Below are 21,880 nucleotides of genomic sequence, written 5' to 3'. Positions count from 1 at the left end.
ACTTTGAATGTAAATAGACTAAATGCTCCAATCAAAAGACAAAGGGTGATGAAATGGATAAAAAAACAAGACCCATCTATATGCTGCCAACAAAAGATTCATTTCAGACCTAAAGACACATACAGATTGAAGTGAGCAGATGGAGAAGCATTTTTCATGCAATGGATATGAAAAGAAAGCTGGGTAACAATACTTACATCAGATGAGAAGACTTTAAAACAAAGATAGGAAATAATCTAAATGAACAGTAATAGCAAATTTAAAAAGAAAGTATGTCATATCCATGCACTAGAATATTATATAATCAGTAAAAATGTGTTGTGAAAGAATATACAATAATATAAATATCCTTGGGGCACCTGGGTGGCTCAGTCAGTTAACCATCTGCCTTATTTGGCTCAGGTCATGATCTCAGAGTCCTGGGATTGAGCCCAACATCAGGCTTTTTGCTCAAAGGGGAGTCTGCTTCTCCCTATCCCTCTCCCTCTGTGCTCCCTCTCTCTCTTTCTCTAATAAACAAATAAATTTAAAAACTTTATTTTTTTATTTGTTTAACTTTTTTTTTATGATAGTCACACAGAGAGAGAGAGAGAGAGAGAGAGAGAGAGGCAGAGACATAGGCAGAGGGAGAAGCAGGCTCCATGCACCGGGAGCCCGACATAGGATTCGATCCCGGGTCTCCACGATCGCGCCCCTGGCCAAAGGCAGGTGCCAAACCGCTGCACCACCCAGGGATCCCCTTAAACTTTAAATAATATAAATATTCTTAGTAGGGCAGCCCGGGTGGCTCAGCAGTTTAGCACTGCCTTCAGCCCAGGGTGTGATCCTGGAGACCCGGGATCAAGTCCCACATCGGGCTCCCTGCATGGAGCCTGCTTCTCCCTCTGCCTGTGTCTCTGCCTCTCTCTCTCTCTCTCTGTTTCTCTCATGCATAAATAAAATATTTAAAAATAAATAAATAAATATTCTTATTTATTCTTATAAATAATTAAATAATATTCTTATTATCTTAGTATATCATAAGGTTTGTTTTAAAAGATAATTATAAAATATTTAAATCCCATTATTTAAAATTCCATTATTTAAAACATTTTATATGTGTATATAAATGCAGGATGAAGAGTAAACATGATAGAAGCCAAAATACTAATAGTTATCTGAGTCACTGTAGTAGATGGATTTTCTTTACTGAATCTTATCTGTGTTTTCTAAATTTTCTATAATAAATACTACATTTATGTAAGAAAAAATAAAATTATTTACAATTGAGGTTTAAATATTAAAAACACTTGAACATTATTGAAGACTGTAAGGAAACAATTGCCATTAGCAGATTACTTGTTCTCCTTTGTAGTGATTTATCTGCAACTTTTCATACTATTTCACAGTTTTGTCCTGGAATTACCAAAATCCATGATCATATATGATCTGAACAAGAATTAACGGAAATCTTCAAAACAGGGTGGCTCTGTGGCTCAGTCAGTTAAGTGTCCAACTCTTGATTTTGGCTCAGGTCATGATCTCAGGGTTGTGAGATCAAGCCCTGCGTTGGGTTACATGCTGGGCATGGAACCTACTTAAGATTCTCTCCTTCTCTCTCCCTCTGTCCCTTCCCCTACTCTCCCCAGAAAGAAAGAAAGAGAGAAAGAAAGATCTTCAAACAGCTATGAGGGACACTGCTTTTGTGAACTAATGGTCAGCACTCTGGGGACAATGTGTTCTCGTTCTTATCTTGGATTTTACTGCTGGGCTTAATAGGGCTGTGCTCCTGCCAGTATTCATTCATTGTTTGAATCAATGGTAAATGAATATTAAACTCCTAAAGTTCTGCCTTATTGCTGATAGCACCCTACAGAATTTGCTGTGAGATGTACATAAACTGTAACCTACCAAGATGAGACCCCAAAGCTGATTTGGGGGATATAATTAAGGACAACTGCCTTTGTGTCTTATCTTTTTTGGTATTTTATAACAAGATTTTAATAGGTCTTCCATTTTTATCTCATTTGCTATGATTCAACATGACTACAATAGGTTTGACAAACTGTAAAACTTCTAAAAGAATGGAGCAGTGCAGAACAACTACCATGATTTTAAAGTGGCATCCCTTTTGCCTAGTCCATTGCCTAATTGTATTTTAGCTGCAGACATAGTTTCTAACTTTAATTTATTTTTTATCGATGGGATATGCACAGGAGCCCTTATCTTCAGGCATGCCTCTGCCCTGTCACTTTAGTAATTTGAATCACCCACACAAGTTCAAGGAAAGTACTGCGAACATAAAAAGTCCTTATCCAAGTCCAGTGTATTTTGTTCACCTAGTTTACTGCCTTACCATCTGCCCTTCACTTCTGAAGGACTTGCAATAAAGCAGGAGCCAAACTAAAAGCAGATATCCCACTGCTATCTATTTAACTTTCATTAAGTGAGTTGGTGCAGTGCTCAGGCGCCTTCTCAAAACCAGCCCATCATCTAAGAGTATTTACATAAGACTCTTTGCATTATATTCCGACCTCTGCAACATTAGTATTAACTACTGACATCTGCCAAGTCTGACTGGTAAGTGCTTTACAGTATCAATTCATCCCAAGCAAAAAGCATTTCTGAGTGCTGCAGTGCTCTTGTTAATGCCAATAAGAAGTATCAAGGCTCATATGACACCTAGCAGAAATTAGTACCCACATTCAAAGAAAAGTCTTTGTTATTTCCCAGAGTATTATGTGGACTTTATTGAGATGACTGCATCTGACACCTGCTGTAATATAAAATGCAGCTATAATTAGCCAACTGATGCTCACTGCAGTTTAGGTCGAATCCCTTCTGTGGGAATTATGCTTTAAAATATTCAGAACTCCAAGTGGCTCTCATTACATTTAATTTTAACTTAGAATTAGGTGGTCTAGAAAAAAAATTTAGGATTGTAATAGCCCCCTGCTGAATGCCACACAGCAACGTGAAAACCCATAGGGTTTTCCCCCCCTCTAAATAAAAAAAAAAAAAAAAATGAGAACAGCAGACTACACTAGAGCCTTCAATTGAAGTCTGGCTTTGCTTAATTGTACTTTTTGCACTCATCAGTCTCTCCTCTTCAGAGCAAGCTACAAAAATTGCCTGAATAGCCAAAGAAAAGTTTCCCACAGTCACTGGCCACAGAAAAACACTATTGTCCTTCCTCACAGTTTGATGGACAACATTTCTATAAATGGGTAGCCAGGCTGTCAATGGTACCCTTGCTGAAAAGGCAAAAGAAGAGAACAGATTCTGCCAATATCTGACAAAGCATGTTAACACATAATCAGGCATTCACTAGTCAGGCAGCTGCCCCTGGGACCTTCATCACACAGGTGCCTTTAAGCCATTTCCTATTCACAGATAAAGGAAACAAGCAGGAGATACCTGGGAAAGGAGCAGTCTATTATGGCTTGCCAAAAGTCCATCTTCTAGGCTGTGTGTATAAAAGTAGAAAGAAGAAAAAGGAAACTGTGATTTCAATTGTAAAATTGTAAAACAGCAGAGCATTTACAAAACCTATCATTTAAGCTGTGGTGTTTTCCCCCTTTCCTTTTCTCTTTATTTTTTTTTTTTTTAGGAGGGGTTAGATGTGTGTGTTTGTTTGTTTGTATGGCATAGACACTCATGTCTAGTAACAAAAGTCTATTTTCCTCAGTGTTTTGTCAAATGCATTTGTGCAAAACTCCCTTCGCATATAGGCTGAAATACTTACCTAGTCTAAGTAACAAAGAATTTACTTTGCCATCTTGAGTGATTTTTTTTCTACACACACACACACACACACACAATCCATTTTAAGATATGTGATCAGTGATGCCAAAGTGGTAATGAGGTAGATGATTCTCCAGTAAAGCAGAAACTCTGGACTATCTCTTGAGGAGCCACCAAAATAAATACTTCAGGAGAAAGATTACCATTGTTCATTTCTTCATAACTGTATAGACTAAGAACACTAGTATCTCACTACACTGATCCACCCAGTTAGAGGAAGTATCAGACCTTAATATTCCATTAAGCCAAAAGCCCCAACAGCCTCTATACAGGACATTTTCAAATTAAAATTTAATAAGACAATTTCAAATTAAAATTTCATGATTACTACTTAAGGCTCTCAAATATGAATTTCTATTTTAATTCTTCATTTTCATTTTATTTATTACCATACTCTCAGATCTCTTATACTCAATGTATAGTACAGATATGGGAAGGACCAGGAGTACAATTTTAGGATTAAATCCTAAAGGATTAAATCCTTAGGGACCTTAGATTGGCCAAATGTGGTCCTTGGGATAGTTTGAAGATCTGACACACTCATAACCACAACTTTTCCTCTAAAAAGCAAGGTGCTATAAAACTACTGAGGGACAACAAAGTCAACACAGTGATGTAAACCAAATGCCATGACTTAAAGTACTGGTTTTTCAACAAACTTCCTGAATGCTACTTATTTTGTATAGCTTCATCTGAAAAATAGGAGTACACTCCTCACCACAGTTGGGGAATAGTCACTGATAAAAGTTTCTGCCTTTGGGGTAGGAAGAGAGACATCTGCTAACTGAAACAAATCCATCAAAGATCACAAACACATTAGAAATATAACATTGTATTCTCTGACCTAAAATTTATTTTACTTCTTATTTTACTTATTTTTAGAATAAAAATAATATTATGAAGTAAATTTTAGTTCATAAATCATTAATAAATTAGGATTTATTAATTTTGTGATTTTTAAAAATATTTTATTTATTTATTCATGAGAGACACAGAGAAAGAGGCAGAGACACAGGCAGAGGAGAAGCAGGCTCCATGAAGGGAGCTCAATGCAGGACTCAATCCCAGGGCTCCATGATAATGCCCTGGGCTGAAGGCAGCGCTAAACTACTGAGCCACCCAGGCTGCCCTAATTTTGTAATTTTTACAAATATATGAAGACAGGAAATTTTCCTTAAATTTAACTCAATTCAATAATATTTAGTAATTACTTATATATAATCATTGCCGTTACTGTTACCATACCAATTATATGCTAGGTACCTTATATATGGTTCATCATTTAATGACAGCTCTGAGGTAGATACAATTATTATTGCCATCTTATTTATTAAAAAAAATTTTTAAGTGAACTCTACCCAAACTTGGGGCTTAAATTTACAACCCAAGATCAAGAGTTGCATGCTTTACCAACTGAGCCAGCTAGGTACCCCTATTTTTTTTTTTAATTTTTATTTATTTATGATAGTCACAGAGAGAGAAAGAGAGGCAGAGACACAGGCAGAGAGAAGCAGGCTCCATGCACCGGGAGCCCGACGTGGGAATCGATCCTGGGTCTCCAGGATCGCGCCCTAGGCCAAAGGCAGGCGCCAAACCGCTGCGCCACCCAGGGATCCCTAGGTACCCCTATTATTGCCATTTTATTGTTGGGTAAATTGAGGCTTAGAAGATAGAGTAGTTTAACCTTCTCTACTTCTCTATCAATTTGCAGACCTTGGATCCATGATCCATGCTTTTCCTGTGAAACCATGGTCCATGTTTTAATTACTAGGACAAAATGAATTTTTATTTTTTCATGATTTAAAAACACAATATGCTCTCTTATTAGGTAGCATATGTACATATTTACCTTCTATGGTATATGTGTGGGTTTCTTAATCATTGTAACATAAACTAAATCAACCTCTTATCTCCAGGCAGAAGAATCTAAACTTTTTTGGATAATTTAATTAAAGTTTATTTTTCTTAACTATTTCTAGGAAAAGCATCAGTGACCAAAGTTATACTTTAACCAAAGACTACTTTTATCTCAAAGGCACAGTCTATCTCCCCAACCAGATTCCTTGAGGTCTAAAAGGAACCCTGTCTTCAGCTTTCTCAAAAAATTTTTTGTAACAAAATATTAACTTCTTAGGAATTTCTTCTTCAGATGTATCCTTAAAACTCCTATAAAATTTTTTTAAAATAACTTTTATTTATTTATTTTTTAAAGATTTTATTTATTTATTCATGAGAGACACAGAGAGAGACAGAGACATAGGCAGAGAGAGAATCAGGCTCCTCACTGGGAGCCAGATGTGGGACTCCATCCCAGGACTCCTCTGGGATCACGCCCTGAGCCCAAGCTCAACCGCTGAGCCACCCAGCTGTCCTAAAACTCCTATAACTTAAAACACTCTTTTATTCTGGCTTTGCTTGAATCCACAGTTTCTTACTATTTCCCATCAGGTCAAATATAAATGTTTTAGCCTGGTGTTGTTTTAGCCTGGTGTTCAAGTTCACAGAAAACTAACCCTAATGTGTCACTTCAACTTTTAATTTCACCCTTTACTCCAGTTGAGCAAATTTCATCTCTGATTTTTCCTTGCTAATTCCCATTTCTGACTTCTTAGTTGCTGTGTCTCTTATTAGAGTACATGCTTTCCTTCTTTCTGTCAACCTAAACCTAATACTTTGTGTCCATCTAATGGTATACTTTCTTCAAGGAAATTTTCTTAAGTTACTCAACACTGATCTTTCACTTAATTTCATCTACCTTTTTGATTTTGTTATGTGGCCTATCACCATTCACTGGAATGATATGATAGTCTCATTCTTCAGTTGTTTCATGGAGCCTAGACCTATGTTTCCCACCAAATTATAGTCTCCTTGGGGGCAAAAGAAGACCATGAATCCATAAACAAATGAGAGAAGAAAACAGTTTACCCTATTGCTCCATATAACATTCTCTTATATTTCGTCCTTGAAGAAAGTTATCATCCATGGATATCCCTCTAGTTCTGCAACTAGAAAACAAAGCAACACTCAAATCTGGCTTGAAGAGAGAATGAGTTAAAAGAGTTGCCATCTCCAATCTTTTCTAGGTGGATGTGGAACTCATTAGTGCACTAAATATCACGTTTAGGGAGAAGCTTTAATATTTTGTGCTATTTTCCATTTTACTTTTTCCTTCCAGTAATTGTGAAAGAATGCAGGTAGACCCCCTTCCTCAGCCAGGCTCTCTAAATGAGAATAATGTACAGCAGAGACCCCAGCCAACTACTGATGTACGTGTAACAGGAGCAAGAAACAAACCTGTTTCAAGCCCCTAACGTTTATTACTGGAGCATAGCCTATGCTCCCTGCTGAAATAGCTTACTTAGGTCAAATGGGATTCAGAATGTCAAGATAGGAGAAGACTGAAAAATGGAATGACTAAATTAAAGCATCTTAAAATATAACTCATAAATATGTAAGATTAGGCACTTCATTTTTTAATCTTATAGACAAAGAATCAAGCTTAGTAGATCCTTCAAACATTTTATTGAGTTGTTTACAATTTCTTTTCTTTCTCCTTTGTGATATCTATCGTACTTTCAAACTCTGAACATTATTTTGAAATTTTATTTTATTAATTTTTAGATTTTATTTATTTATTCATGAGAGACACACAGAGAGAAGCAGAGACACAGGCAGAGAGAGAAGCAGGCTCCCTATGGGGAGCCCTGATGTAGGACTCAATCACAGAACCCTGGGATCACAACTTGAGCCAAAGGCAGACACTCATCCACTGAGCCACCCACGCATACCTGAAATTCTGAAATTTTATACTGGCTATAGACTTCACTGAAAATCTTAACCACCACAATATTTAGTGTTAGATTTCTATGGATTTTATATATGTAATATTTCTAATTGAATATTAAAATATCGTTTGTGTCCTTGTAGCTACAGCTACAAATTGATATGCATATTTGGGCCATTATCTTGCTGTTGGTATTGTCCAAGCAGTCAAAATAAGAAATCACAGAGCTAGCTTTATCCATCTACATAAAAGTTTCTTTTACTTAGTCATGACATACACGCTTTAAAAATGTTATTGTTTTCTTATATTAGTTTCAAAAGGAATATATAGCTAAAGTTTCAAATATTAAATATGAGAACCTACTGAGCATGCTTATTTCATTTTTACTTTTATTCTTTTTTATATACTAATATGCTGACAGATACATTCTCCTATGACTACATTCTTCACCATGCATAAGTACTATACAGTTATGAATAATGAAATTTAAAAAACACAATGAAAGAACAGCACAACTGTTTTTTATATTTCTCACTCTTGAGGACTCATTGCAATATTTCCTGCTCCATATTAAATTTGAGAGCTTCTGAGAAGTATTCTTAGAATTCAAATCTTTTGGAAAGAATAATGATTCAATTAGAGTTTTTTTAATCATGATGATTACTTTATGATAATGATCTTATATGGCTAAGATGTTGTACTTATATTCCACTTAGATGCAGCATTTCATTTTAGCAAATTCCAAGAATCATCTATGACGTTATTATTGTACCTGATTTTTAAAGTTCTTTATCCAAGAACCTCTTCATTCTCAATTGAAATGGGGATGCCATTTGATAAAGTGCAGTGATAACCAGTACCAACTGAAAAACATAACAAAATGAAGAATATCAGAACCATTTGAAAGCAAACCAGAAATTCCCATTTGTAGTCTTAAAAATCCACCTTGAAATTGGTTCAGAAGCCAGTCTTTCCAGGTGACTCTCAAATCCCTTTAAGTTCATTGGAGAAATCTAGACTTTAGTAATACGTATAAGGCATTAGTTTCCTCCCACAATAAAGGCAAGGAATAAGGCTATACCAACATCATTATTTCCAATAACATCCTGCTAGCTAAAAACTAAAACTAGACAAATCGCTGACAGTTTCATTTGTTGGAGTGCCAAGACATGGATAGAAATAGCATTTAAAATGACTTATTAGGGCAGCCTCAGTGGCGCAGCGGTTTAGCGCCGCCTGCAGCCCAGGGCGTGATTCTGGAGACCAAGTATCGAGTCCCGCATTGGGCTCCCTGCATGGGGCCTGCTTCTCCCTCTGCCTGTCTCTGCCTGCCTCTCTCTCTCTCTCTCTCTCTCTGAATGAATAAGTAAATAAATCTTTAAAAAAAAAAAAAGAACTTGAGTTTAAAAAAAAATAAAATAAAATGATTTGAGTGATTAAAGCAAAAGTTTATTTTGTAAAAATATTAACCATTTTTTTCTTTTGTCATCCCCATTTAAGATATTCAATTTATCACACTCATTCAACCAATATCTACTGAACCCTGTCTATGTTAAGGACATGAAACCCACGGCATTGCATAGAAGTAGAAGGCAGGTTAAGATATATGCCATAGGAGCAGCACAGACATTGCTGGCCCCCCTCAAGAAAGGTTCCAGTTACAGGGGCCAAAGAAGGCTTAGTGAGTCTTAAAAAAATAGGTGCGATTTAAAAATAAATAGGTGAGATTTTAGTTGGTGTAGATGGGAATAAGAAAACAGAACAAATGAATGCAAGAGGACAATATAGGTAACAAGGAAATGAGTATACTGTAGTAACTGCAGAGCACTTAAGCAAAAGGGAAGTATGAAAATGGGATGGTTATAGTCAGTAGGGTCAAAGTTTTAGTTGATGATGATGGGTTTCAGGGGGGTGTGTTTTGATATAGTGAAGTTGTCCTCCTTTGAGAGAATCAGATCACTTTCAAAAGGAAGAAGAAAGGAATGGTATGAAGAGTCTAGCCCTGGAAATAAAAAACACCTCTTTGAGATAGGAAACCATCTTTCTTTACTAAGAAAGAACATCCAAGGTCATAGTATCTAATGTGTACTTCCTTTCTCCTTCTCCTCTACCTAAAGTATCTCAGCCTCTAAACCTATCTTTTCATCAACACAATACATGCATTTTAACATTTATTGAGCACGTACTATATGCCAGCAATAAGCAGAGGAGCCTGCCACATGGTTGATACACAATAAAAGTTTGCTGTTTAAGGTAGAGACCAGGAAAAATGAAAAAGCACTAGCTATCTATAAATTTCACAGTACAGTAGGATGGATATTATCTGGTGAGAATGGAAAGGGTAAGTAGTGAATTAGATGTGTGAGCAGAAGGATCTGAAGCACCTGCTGAGGGAAGTGTGCTGGGGAATAAATGGGAGATCAATAACAAGATTGTGAAGCAGCAATGAAAACCCAGTTGGAGTAGGTTAGATTGATTTTGCATTGGGCCAGAGGTAGATAGTGGTATGGCTTTCTCCAAGAATACTATTTGAACAAAATTCTCTACAGAACAGGAAAAGGATCAGTGAAACACATATAGGTAGGGTGGCGACTAAAAGTCAGGGTTGGCATGGCAGAAAGCTAGGGGTTTAACAAACACAAAATGGAGTTTCTCACTTCCCTATAAGCAAGCCTTCTCTACTCCAAATAATGTAGTGTTACATGACATTTCTCTCACATCCTTAACCCATAAAAAATGAATTAGAATTATATTCTAAAATCACATTCTAACATGACTTCTGAAATAGTTGTATGATTAATAAACCTGTTTTAGAATTGTTTTATTTATATCAGAACGTCCGCAGAAGTGTCCTCTTATGGTAAACTTCTAAACTTTCATAAAACTAAATGAATATTAATTGCAAGATATTATAAAATTTTTATTAAATAAATAACATTTACTTTTCTACTGTGAGATTTTGGAAATCCTATACTATAAGCCCTATAAATTATTTTTTAAATAAATGTGCTTTCCTTTCAGAAGACATTAAATATATACAAATTAATAGTCTCTACTGTCATTCATTTATGCTGCTCATTAGCTAGTCAGAATTTATATATCCCACGTCTGCATATCTGAAATGACCATAAGAAAATATAGAAAAAGAGCATTAACTTATTCAAAAATGATATGACTGAATACATCATAATTCTAAAACTCTATGGCAGAATTAGTATCTTTTATTTTAAATCAATTTTCTCACACCTGGATTCTCCTCAGTTTAGCTGGGTACCTAGTCTTAGATGAAAAGCTGACTGACTCTGGTTATTCTCAATTCTTCTGTTTTAGAAGTCAGGTAAAGTAAAAATAAACTATTATGTAGCAGTCAGGAAAATACCATGCAAGAGGGTAAGAACTCAAATGCTCTTCAGCAGGGGTACGGTTTTCTTTGGGAACCCTAAAATTCTCAGGATAGGGCTGGGTACAAACCAGACACTCAAATATTTGTGTGACAAGATTCTATAACCCAAGGATGGATCTGTATCTGGCCTGTTCATAGCTGGCCCTCCATTGTCTACCAAAGCATCAGACACATAACTGGTACCGAGAAGAAAGGAAGTCAAGAGGCCCCAAAATAGTTCAACTATAAGTAATAACATTCTCATAGGCAGTATCTTGAAAGCATCAGGCACTAAACAAAAAATCTGCACTTAAACAACTGTCTTAATAATAGCACATGTTATTAAACACCAAAGGACTTTTGAAACTACCCACATAAAAAAAAAATTTAGAAAATTGCATTCAAATTACAGATAATCTACATATGAAATTACTTGCAGTTAATGTGTTACTTAATAAGTACATATTTGTTCCTGTAAATTTGGTATTTTCTTTGCCCATACTTTAACTAACTCACCTTTTAGAGAAAGTTATAGATTTTAAATCTGAATAGTTTTATTTTTTCTTCCCCCCCCCCCCCACTTTTTTTTAAGGGAGATACTGCTGCTACCTTAGGTATAAGAATAGGAGGTAAAACCATCTTAAAGGGTTTTGTTTGTTATCATCACAGTAAAGTTCAAAGCAATAACAAAAAAGATAATATAGTTTATTATCCTCAGGGAGGTTTTCCAAGTGTTTTGGAACCCCATTTGCATTGACAAAAATAAATTAGATGAAAATGACTGAAAAGAGAGCTCTCCATGCAAAGAGTTCAAAAGATTAATTATATTATCCTTCAGTTATTGATAATAACAATAATTTAGCTTACTACTTCAGTTTATAGTTGACAACATGCTTTCACATACTCTATCTCAATTGATTTGAACAACTTGTAAGTTAAGTCATGCAGCTAATACTAGACCATTGATTTTTTTTTGCCCTATTTCCTTGATTTTTCAAACAATTCAGTCATTGTAGAAAATTATAGGAAAAAAATTATCAGGGAAGTAAGCAGAAAAAGATCACTCTAAACCAATCACAGTTAATATTATGTGAATTTCCTTTCAGTCTTTTTTCTGTGCATTATTCCAGTATTTGAGTTAACAACCTATACAGTTTATTATCCTACATTTTTCTCTTTACATCATAACAAGCATGTTCCCATTTTGTTTGAGTCTTTAGGTATCATCAGTGTAAATTCACAAGATATTTCTAGTTTTTAAACATATATAAATAGAAAGGTATTTGGGGGAAAAACCGAAAGGCATTTGATCTTTATGCTCAAAACTTCTTGTGTTTTAGAATAATTTCTTAGCATAGATGACAAGATTACGTTTACCAAATACAAGAAGCAGCCACAGGATCAGAAGGGATTTGATTTTATGCAGTCAATGTTACTGCCTTTGAGAACAATCTTATTTTTACAATCCTTAAAAATCTGTAACAAAAGGTTTCCTTGCATCTCCCTTAAATGTTAAAAAGAGAAACTCTCAAATCAATTTTCATTTTGCTATTTTAGTATAATAAGATATTTAAAGAATATCGTCAATTTTAATTATCATTCTTGGGCAGCCCTGGTGGCTCAGCGGTTTAGCACTGCCTTCAGCCTGGGGTGTGATCCAGGAGACCCGGGATGGAGTCCCACATTGGGCTCCCTGCGTGGAGCCTGCTTCTCCCTCTGCCTGTGTCTCTGCCGCGCTCTTTCTCTCTCTCTCTGTGTCTCTCATGAATAAATAAATAAAATCTTTAGAAAAAATTTTTAATTATCATTCTCTTTTCAAAAAGATAAAGAAGTTAAAATAATGATAACTAACTTTACTAAGAACTTACTATGTGCATGGCACAATGTGCTAGCATTTAAATGCATTAATTTAATAAAGATAATTACATAATTGAGAAAAGCAATGAAGAGTAATCACTTCAGCAACTAGGTGTGGTGAGCCAATTTATCAACACAGGAAGTAGATTTAGGCTTCCCTAAAATAAAGGTAGAATATAAGAAAAACTGCTACTAGTCAACCAGGAGGTATGCCAAGAGACATTTTCCAATCTTGAGGGATATTATAGAATTTCCAATTAGGGGAGATAAAAAAATGGAAGAAGAAAACAATTAGGAGAAAGAATGAATGACATGTACACTTTTAATTTCTTCTTAAAGTAACAGATGGTGCAAAATAGAAGGGGTAAGGATGGGACTATCAATGAGAATCAAAGAACAGAATATAGGCAAATGATGAGAAAAGTGATAAAAAAAAAGTAGGCTTATTATTTGTGCTACCAGTGTTCTCTGAATTTTTAATACTATCTGATTTCATACAACTCTGTGAAGTTGGTGGGATTATCCCCACACAGTCCAAGGGAGAAATTGGCCAGTAAATGCTTGACAGAATACAGAAATCTGGGTTAGAAATATTAAATGAATACACTTAATATTTTCAAAGAGATGAAAAAGGAAATCAACAAACAAAAACAGGTGATGAAACACACACTATACTTAGTAGTTAAGAAAAATAACCAGACATCTTAGAAATAAAAACCGTGTTTTATATTTTAAAAACTCAGAAAACGGGATAAATAGCAGACAAAATACAGATGAAAAGTAAATTAATGAGTGGGGAGATGGAACTGAGGAAAGCTCTCAGCACCAAGATACAAGAAAAATATAATACATAAAAAATGACATTAGATTACATGGTTTCAGGAGGGAAAAGGAGAGAGAATGGTAGGTGGGCAATATTTTAAAATAAATTTGGCAGAATTCTTTTTAAAAGACCCACGTATACTTATTTAAAATATTTATCAAATGCTGATCAAAATTAAGTTTAAAAAATTCATATCTAGGGATCCCTGGGTGGCACAGCGGTTTTGGCGCTTGCCTTTGGCCCAGGGCGCGATCCTGGAGACCCGGGATCGAATCCCACATCGGGCTCCTGGCATGGAGCCTGCTACTCCCTCTGCCTCTCTCTCTCTCTCTCTCTGTGACTATCATAAATAAATAAAAATTAAAAAAAAAATTCATATCTAAATTCATGGTGAAACTTGTATAAAGTATACTGTCAAGCTTCCAGGCAAATACTGAACACTGTAAGAAATGAGAAAATATTGTCATTATATTTCTTATCAGTACTATTAGTAGTAGGAAAAAACAAAATCCAGAAAAATACTTACAAGGTACTGAGGAAAAATAATAACAAAAAAACTTTGAACCTAGAAACCTTTGGCAAGTCAAAATATCACTTAAGACTTCCGACAAAATAAAGATTTTTCAGACACATGAGAATATAGAAAGTTTAACACCCACAGATCTTTGCTTTCAGATGTTTAGAGAAGTGGACTTGTAATTGTAGTTCTTGAAACAAACAGAACCACTCTTTTAAGTGGTGTTAAATCAGAGAATGAACTTTTAAGAACAGTAGAAAATTAGAGGTCGAGGCATTGTCAGGGACATTTGGGAATCATATGTGCTTTGCCCAACATCCTCTCCCTACAATGAAAATGTTGCCTTGCTGGTACTCATGGCTTAGCACAAATTTGGCTTTCTCAATTCTGAAGGGTTTTACCTGTGCTGAGTGTCACAACCACTGCATGACCCATAAGGGAATCAAAAGGCCTAATAAAATCAGTCTCTATATCTGACCAAGATGGAGTAACAGGGTCCAGATTTATTCTCTCACTTAAACAACTAGGTGAAAAAAATAACTAAAACAAACAAACAAAAAAGGGCAACTGTTTTTAGATATTGGATAATAGGAAGTATAGGACTGTGTGTGTTCCTTGAGAGAAAGGAAACAAACAAGTTGAGCTCAATAATTGCCATCAGTTCACTGCCTATAGACAGTTTCCTGCCTGCAGGTAGAATGCAAATAAAGTCTGGTTGTCTCACTGGATTGAGGAGACAGCAATCAGAGTTTGAGGAGTCAAGGCAGTGAGAATTGGTGGAACAGAGTACCAGAGAAAAGGGAGCTCTGCTGAGATAGTTCTGGAGATCTGCACAGAGGTCTCCTTGGTTCTTTGGCTGAGTATTGATTCAGGTACATGTGAGAGTAAATACTCAAGGCTGGAAACTAATAGGCAAAACAATTCCCAGTGCTCATATTGGGATAGGGATAAGAATAGTTTGTTTTCATCAAAAACGGTGAAAAGCTCTTGCAATACAAAGAACATTAACTAGAACACTCAGAATGGGTATTGCTTTCATTGTGGGGCTAATTTAGTCCTGGCCTACAGCTACTCTAAACATGCCAAGACAAAACTTAAAACTATGCCTCAAAAAGCAGCTAACGGATTACATGTAATTTAACTGTATATCAAAATAAAACCCTACTTAAAAGAATGCTTCAAAATCCATAAAGCAACATTGTAAAATTTGCAATTTTACAATATAAGATTGTAAATAAATTAAATTTTACAATATAAAAATTTATAATGTCTGGCAACCAAAAAGTCAGGAAAATATGATCCATAACCATAAGAAGAACTGAAGAGAAGTCATTACCAACAGATCTTCACTCAGGAAAAGTTAAAGGAAGCTCTTCAAGCAAAGGGGAAATGATACCAGATGAAAATTTGGATCCACACAAAGGAATGAAGAGCACCAGAAAGGATGAATATGTGATTTAATATAAAATATACTTTTTTGGTGTTTTCTTTTTTAAAGATAAATGCCTGTGTAAGGTTCAATAATAATTTTTTATGAAAGCATAACATATGTAGATTTTCCTGACTATTCTTGCCTAATTTTCCATATTAACTTTAAAATGAACATTCCAAATCCAGAAAAAAATATTTTTGATATTTTTGATTAAAGTGAGTATTAACTTTATACATTTATATGGAAAGAACTGTCCTCATGATATTGAATCCTTAGCCAAGAATGCAGATCTTTTCATTTGTTCAAGTCTACTTTGTGTTTCTCAAAAGCATTTTACAGTTTTCTTCATATAGATTTTATACATTTATTGGGAAACTTAAATATTAAGAATTACTGACTTGTGAAAGATGAATTAGAAATGAATACTATCTCTGAAATGAAATTGCAGGTCAAAGAGGAAAGGAGGATTGAATATAAAGCTTGATTTACATGACTTTTCAAGGAAAAAAACATTTTTTTAAAAGATTTTATTTTTTGTTCATGAGAGACACAGAGAAAGGCAGAGACATAGGCAGAGGGAGAAGCAGGCTCCATGCAGGGAGCCCGATGAGGGACTCGATCCCTGGACTCCGGGATTATGCCCTGAGCCAAAGGCAGACGCTCAACCACTGAGCCACTCAGGCGTCCTGCAAAAAAAAAATTTAATCTAAGGTAAGCATTTATAAAAATAAATAAGGTGATTAATAACTACAATAAAACAACAAACAAATTTAAAATGTGCCTTTCTTCCCTTGATGAGCCATTTTCTTTTAGTTGGTGTATCTTCTACTAAAATTAGCAACGAACATACTATTTTTCTATATATTTTTTTACCAATTATTGAGAGAAGGGTGTTGAAGTCTCCAAATATAATTGTGGATTTATGTCTTACTCCTTTCAGTTCTAGCAGTTTTTGCTGATAGTATGAAATGTTTCGGAAGTACCGTTGTGGGTACACAAACAGTATTGTTAAGTCTTCTTGGTGAACTGACTCTTACTTACATACTACTTACTTACATACTACTCTTATGATGTCTACATTGTCTGATATAAAATAGTCATTCCAGCTTTATTTCTATTGGTACTTGCACAGTATATTTTCCTATCTTTTAACCTTTAACCTATCTCTTGTCTTTATAGTTAAAGTGAGTTCCCACTAATCAGCATATAAGTATATCTTAATTTTTAATCGGGCTGTCAATTTGTGTTTACATCATTTACATTTAATGTAATTATTAATATGGTTGGACTCAAATCTATTACCTTGTTATTTTTTATTTGCCTCATCTCTTTTCTCTTCCTTCTTTTTCCCACTTTTTTGAATTATGTTTATGATTCCTTCATATTTCCATTCTTAGCATATTAATTTTATTTCTTTAAAAAAATTTTAGTGGTTGCCTTAGGGCTTATAATTTACATTTTTAATTTATCACAGTCTACTTTCAAATATATATTTGCTCCATTACAATATAAATACACTTAAAATTCCTCCCTCCCAATTTTTGTGTTACTGTTGTCACACACTTCTATATATGCTATAAGTCCACAATAAATTTGCCACTATTTTTGTTTTAGACAGTTAACTATCTTTAGAACAAATAAAAATGAGGAAAAAAATGTTGTTTTTTAAGTAGGATCCACACCCAGTGTGGAACCCAACATGGGGCCCAAACTCACGACCCTGAGGCCAAAGCCTGAGCCTAATTCAAGAATGGGACACTTAATTGACTTAGCTACCCAGGCACCCCAGGAAAGAATGTCTTTTATATGTCATTTTAATTTAACTATTTCTTAAAACTTTATTTCATTGTGTAGATACAAATGTCTTTCTGCTATCACAGTCCTTTTGCCTGGAAGACTTCCTTTAACATTTCTATAGTGCAGGTCTGCTGATAATCAAATATCTTCGTTTTGTTTACATAAAAAAATTTTTATTTCCCCTTCATATTTGAAATGGAGATGTGGAACCTAATTTCCCTACCTTAATATGGGCCAAATATCATAACTTGCTATTGACAAATAGAATCAGATGGAAGTGAGAGTGTATGACTTGAAAATCTAGGTCCTAAAAGGCACTATGGCTTCTGCCTTGCTGGCTTTCTCCACAGTGGGTGACAGAACTACCAAGCAAAGCCACTCCTATTTCTGACCCACAGAAACTAGGAGACAAGTAATTTTTGTTGTTTTAAGCCACTAAGTTTTGGAGTAATTTGTTACACAGCAGTACATAACTAATACTGGAGTTCTCTGGGTTTCTTGGATCGTGGGTTTTTTTTTTTTTTTTTTAAGATTGTATTCATTTATTCATGAGAGACACACAAAAAGAGAGGCAGATACACAGGCAGAGAGAGAAGCAGGCTTCATGCAGAAAGCCCAATGTGGGACTCTATCCTGGGACTCTGGGATCATGCCCTGGGCCAAAGACAGATGCTCAAGCACTGAGTTACCCAGGCGTCCCTGGATCTGTTGTTTGATGCTTTCAATATTTTTGGAAATTTCTCAGCCATTGGGCAGCCCGGGGCGGGGGGGGGGGGGGGGGGTGGGGGGGGGTGGGGGTGGGGGAGGCTCAGCGGTTTAGCGCCGCCTTCAGCCCAGCTCGGGAGTGATCTTGGAGTCCTGTTATCAAGTCCCACATCAGGCTCCCTGCATGGAGCTTGCTTCTTCTCCTTCTGCCTGTGTCTCTGCCTCTCTCTCTCTCTCTCTCTGTCTCTCATGAATAAATAAAATCTTAAAAAAAATTTTTCTCAGCCATCATCTCTTGAAATGTTTCTTCTATCCCAATCTCTCTCTATTCTCCTTTAGGGATTCCAGTTATATGTTTGTCAGACTGCATGGAATTGTCCTTCAGTGCTTGGATGCTCTCTTTGCAGTTTCAGACACTTGCCAAATCAGCCTCATCACATCCCCTCACCTCTTAAGATACCAATCCCAGCTGAGCACCACCTCCTTCTCTGGGGGACTTCACAGGAATGTTCCTCTAAGCTCCTAAATTTTAATAATTCCAAACTCTTCCCTTTGTTTCCCTAGCCCAAGATGGATTAGCTGTTTCCTGAATTTGCTAACTTTATGATATATTATTGTTTTCTTATCTTTTGAGTCAACAATTTATCCTAATAACAATTTTTATTAACATTTTCTCTGTTCAAATAACAGGTATGGCTTCTATTTTCTAACTAAACCCTGGCTGACTCAGAAATTGGTATGGAGAATCCCAGTAAACATATCCTCAAAGATGGAATTCTGGGATTTGTTTAGTTGTGTCCTTTGATCGTAGTATGAGCTCCTTGCTAATAGAAAGTGGAATGTTGTGATCCATTTCATGACATGGCAACACAATTAGTCAATAACACTCCAACTTATTTGGCCATGGAAACTTGTTAAGAGAAGTATGTTACAGGACTAGTACTCAGCAGAACAAACTTTGGGAAATGCTGACTTAGCCTTACTTCTATTCAGTGTATCCTCCCTAAACACATTAAGCATGTTCAAGTTGCTTCTCATGCTTTATCTAAATTGAGAAATTTAAACTCATCATTTGAGCCTCAATCCATGTTTTACATCAAGTGTTTAGAGCTTTTCCTGACACTGAATCCAAACATCTTCCGAAAGGATGAGAAGGAGATAGAAGGATGAGAATAGTTGTATTGCCTTATACATACTTCTAAAATGATCACTGTCACATTATATCATAGTTGTTTGTTTGTTTACATATATATCTAGCCCACTAAAATTGGAACTCTTTGTATATATCTAGCCCACTAAAATTGGAACTCTTTGAGAGAGTCCTTGTCTGATTTTTAGATCTCCCTGCTGATCAGATTGTCTGGCATATAGAAGGTACAATTAATTGGTATGGCTATCATTCACGAGAATGGTTATGAAGGCTAGCTATATTTATTCATTAAGAAAAATTTGAGCACTATGAATCAGGTATTACTCCAAAAGAGGATAAGCAGACATGCTTTGTTATTTGAAATGAGTTTGTATATCATTTTTACTATGTGTTACAATTTCCCGTCAAGAGTAGCAATTTTTTTTCCATTTTACATATCTATTCACCCTAGATAGGCAAATAAATTCAGTTCAACAAGCATATACTAAGTAATTGCCGTATGCCAGGTACTATAGCAAACCTTAAACACAAAAACATGATACATAAGTGCTCATAGTTCAATGAGGAGACAGACTCAGAGTCAAGGAAATTTCAATATCAATTGAATAAGTACAATAATGGAAAGTATATACAAGTTGTAGTAGTTTAGCAGAAAAGATAAACTCTTGATGAGAAGAATTAAGGAAAGACTTCCCAGAGATTTCTGAGCTGGAGTTTGAAGGAGGAATAGGCATTTTACAAGCAGGGGTATAAATTAAAAAACAAAAACAAAATATCAATGCAAAAATAGTAAAGTTTTGAAGAACTAAAGGCAGTTTCAGAAGCATTAAGCACAAGATGGTTTGTGGCAGAAAATGAGGCTGAAAATTTAGGCAAAGGCCAGATCATGAGAAGAACCTAAGATGCCATTCTAAGGAACTTGCACTTATCCACAGGTGATGGGGAGCCAGAGAAGATAAATAATATTTATTTCTCCTTTGCTACATTAGTTAAAATTTGTACTATATGCATTGAACAAACATCTGTTGAGCACATATAATACTGCAGGCATTTTGCTGTGCACTGGATTATTTAGTGGATTTGTGCCTTTAAGGCTCTTTATAAAGGACATTTTTGTTGATAAGATAGATAGCCCAGATTTCATTTATACTTTCTATCCTCTCAATTGATTCTTATCATAAACTTGCAGGGCAGTATTTCTAATTCTGCTGGTAATGCTAAGACTAACACTTTGAATCATTTCTGCTAGGCAGCAGATTTTTCAGAAACCCACTTTATAAACTATAATTAGTCTCCTATAAAGGGAAAATTATTTCCTTTATTCCTTTTCTACATGTCATAACTTTCATATTTTTGTTATACATTACTATCTACATATTTCTATTTAAAGTTAGCCCAAGGAGGATGCCTGGGAGGCTCGGTGGTTGAGTGTGTGTCTTGGGCTCAGGTCATGATCCCGGAGACCCAGGATGGAGTCCCACGTTGGGCTCCCGGCATGGAGCCTGCTTCTCCCCCTGCCTGTTTCTCTGCCTCTCTCTTTCTCTCTGTCTCTCATGAATAAAAAATAAAATCTTAAAAAAAATAAAGTTAGCCCAAGGAAATCCACATCTTTTCAGCCTACAAACTCTTCTACTTAAAATAAATTGACAAAAATAAGAAATTTTCCAAAATGAAGGTAATAAACATCATAAAGGAGTAAGAAAGGTCCTTAGAAAGTAGAAATAATGCATAAAAGAGTTAAACCCCAAATGTTATCTCAGTAAGCAATTCCAAGATGTAAGTGTAGGTCTGGATATTGAAACACAGAATTACATAGAGAACTTATATAAAATCAAATGACCATCAATTCTATAATAGAGGTTCAAGGGAACAGGTAAAACTTGAAATTTCTAAATCAGTGATGGCACAGACAGGAACAAGAACTACTGTATTAAAAATGGTATTTTTAAAAAGATTTTATGCACTTATTTGACAGAGAGAGGGGAAGCGAGTGCACAAGCGAGTGCACAGCAGAAGCGGTGGGGGGGGGGGGGGCGGAAGCAGGCCCCCTGCTAAGCAGAGAGCCCAATGTGGGGCTCAATCCCTGGGATCATGACTTGAGCCAAAGGCAGATACTTAACTGACTGTGCCACTCAGGCACCCCAAACATCTATGGGGTATTCTTATAATATACAAAACATGTCCCCAACCGTTTCCTAACAGTGTCCTGAATATTGGTAAAAAAAAAAAAAAAAACCTTCACATCTAGATGAAAACAAATGATCTGAAACTGGTTGCTAATTCGTTACATAAATTTTTTTTTCTAGTTACCCTGTTATAATTATTCTCTTCTAAAAAGAGAACCAGAGGCAAAGAAAATATACAGCATTGCAAAGAATCATGAGTTTAAATTAGAGATGGAGATGAGTGCCTTGAATGAGAAGGCTGCTCAATTTGGGATTATATATTGTGAAATCTTTTTCTGGATGTTTCTAGACATAGGCTGGATTATAAATTGTATATCTTGCTGTGAACAAGGGAACAGACAAGATTTCTCAAGATCCTGTCAAGCCTGGTGATCTTTGGAAATGAAAGCCTAATTAAGAGGCTCCCTAGGGACAGGTCAAAGGCGTTCTTTTATCCCTACTGACCCCATTCCAGTTCTCTGATG

General features: G+C 35.6%; 1 long non-coding RNA gene across 4 annotated transcripts in view; it reads right to left on the bottom strand.

The window, feature by feature from the left end:
- Window positions 1-21,880, bottom strand: part of LOC140639838 (uncharacterized) — a 119,421-nt gene that overhangs the window by 93,681 nt on the left and 3,860 nt on the right. For all 4 annotated transcript variants that reach the window (XR_012036484.1, XR_012036485.1, XR_012036483.1 and 1 more), the window contains exons 2-3: window positions 8,340-8,430; window positions 3,397-3,445 (exon numbers count right to left, since the gene is read on the bottom strand). This is a non-coding gene — a long non-coding RNA (uncharacterized lncRNA). The remainder of the gene's footprint in view (window positions 1-3,396; window positions 3,446-8,339; window positions 8,431-21,880) is intronic.

Source organism: Canis lupus, chromosome 9 (genome assembly GCF_048164855.1).
Source record: "Canis lupus baileyi chromosome 9, mCanLup2.hap1, whole genome shotgun sequence".
Lineage (NCBI taxonomy): Eukaryota > Metazoa > Chordata > Mammalia > Carnivora > Canidae > Canis > Canis lupus.
This window is presented reverse-complemented; position numbering and strand designations above follow the sequence as displayed.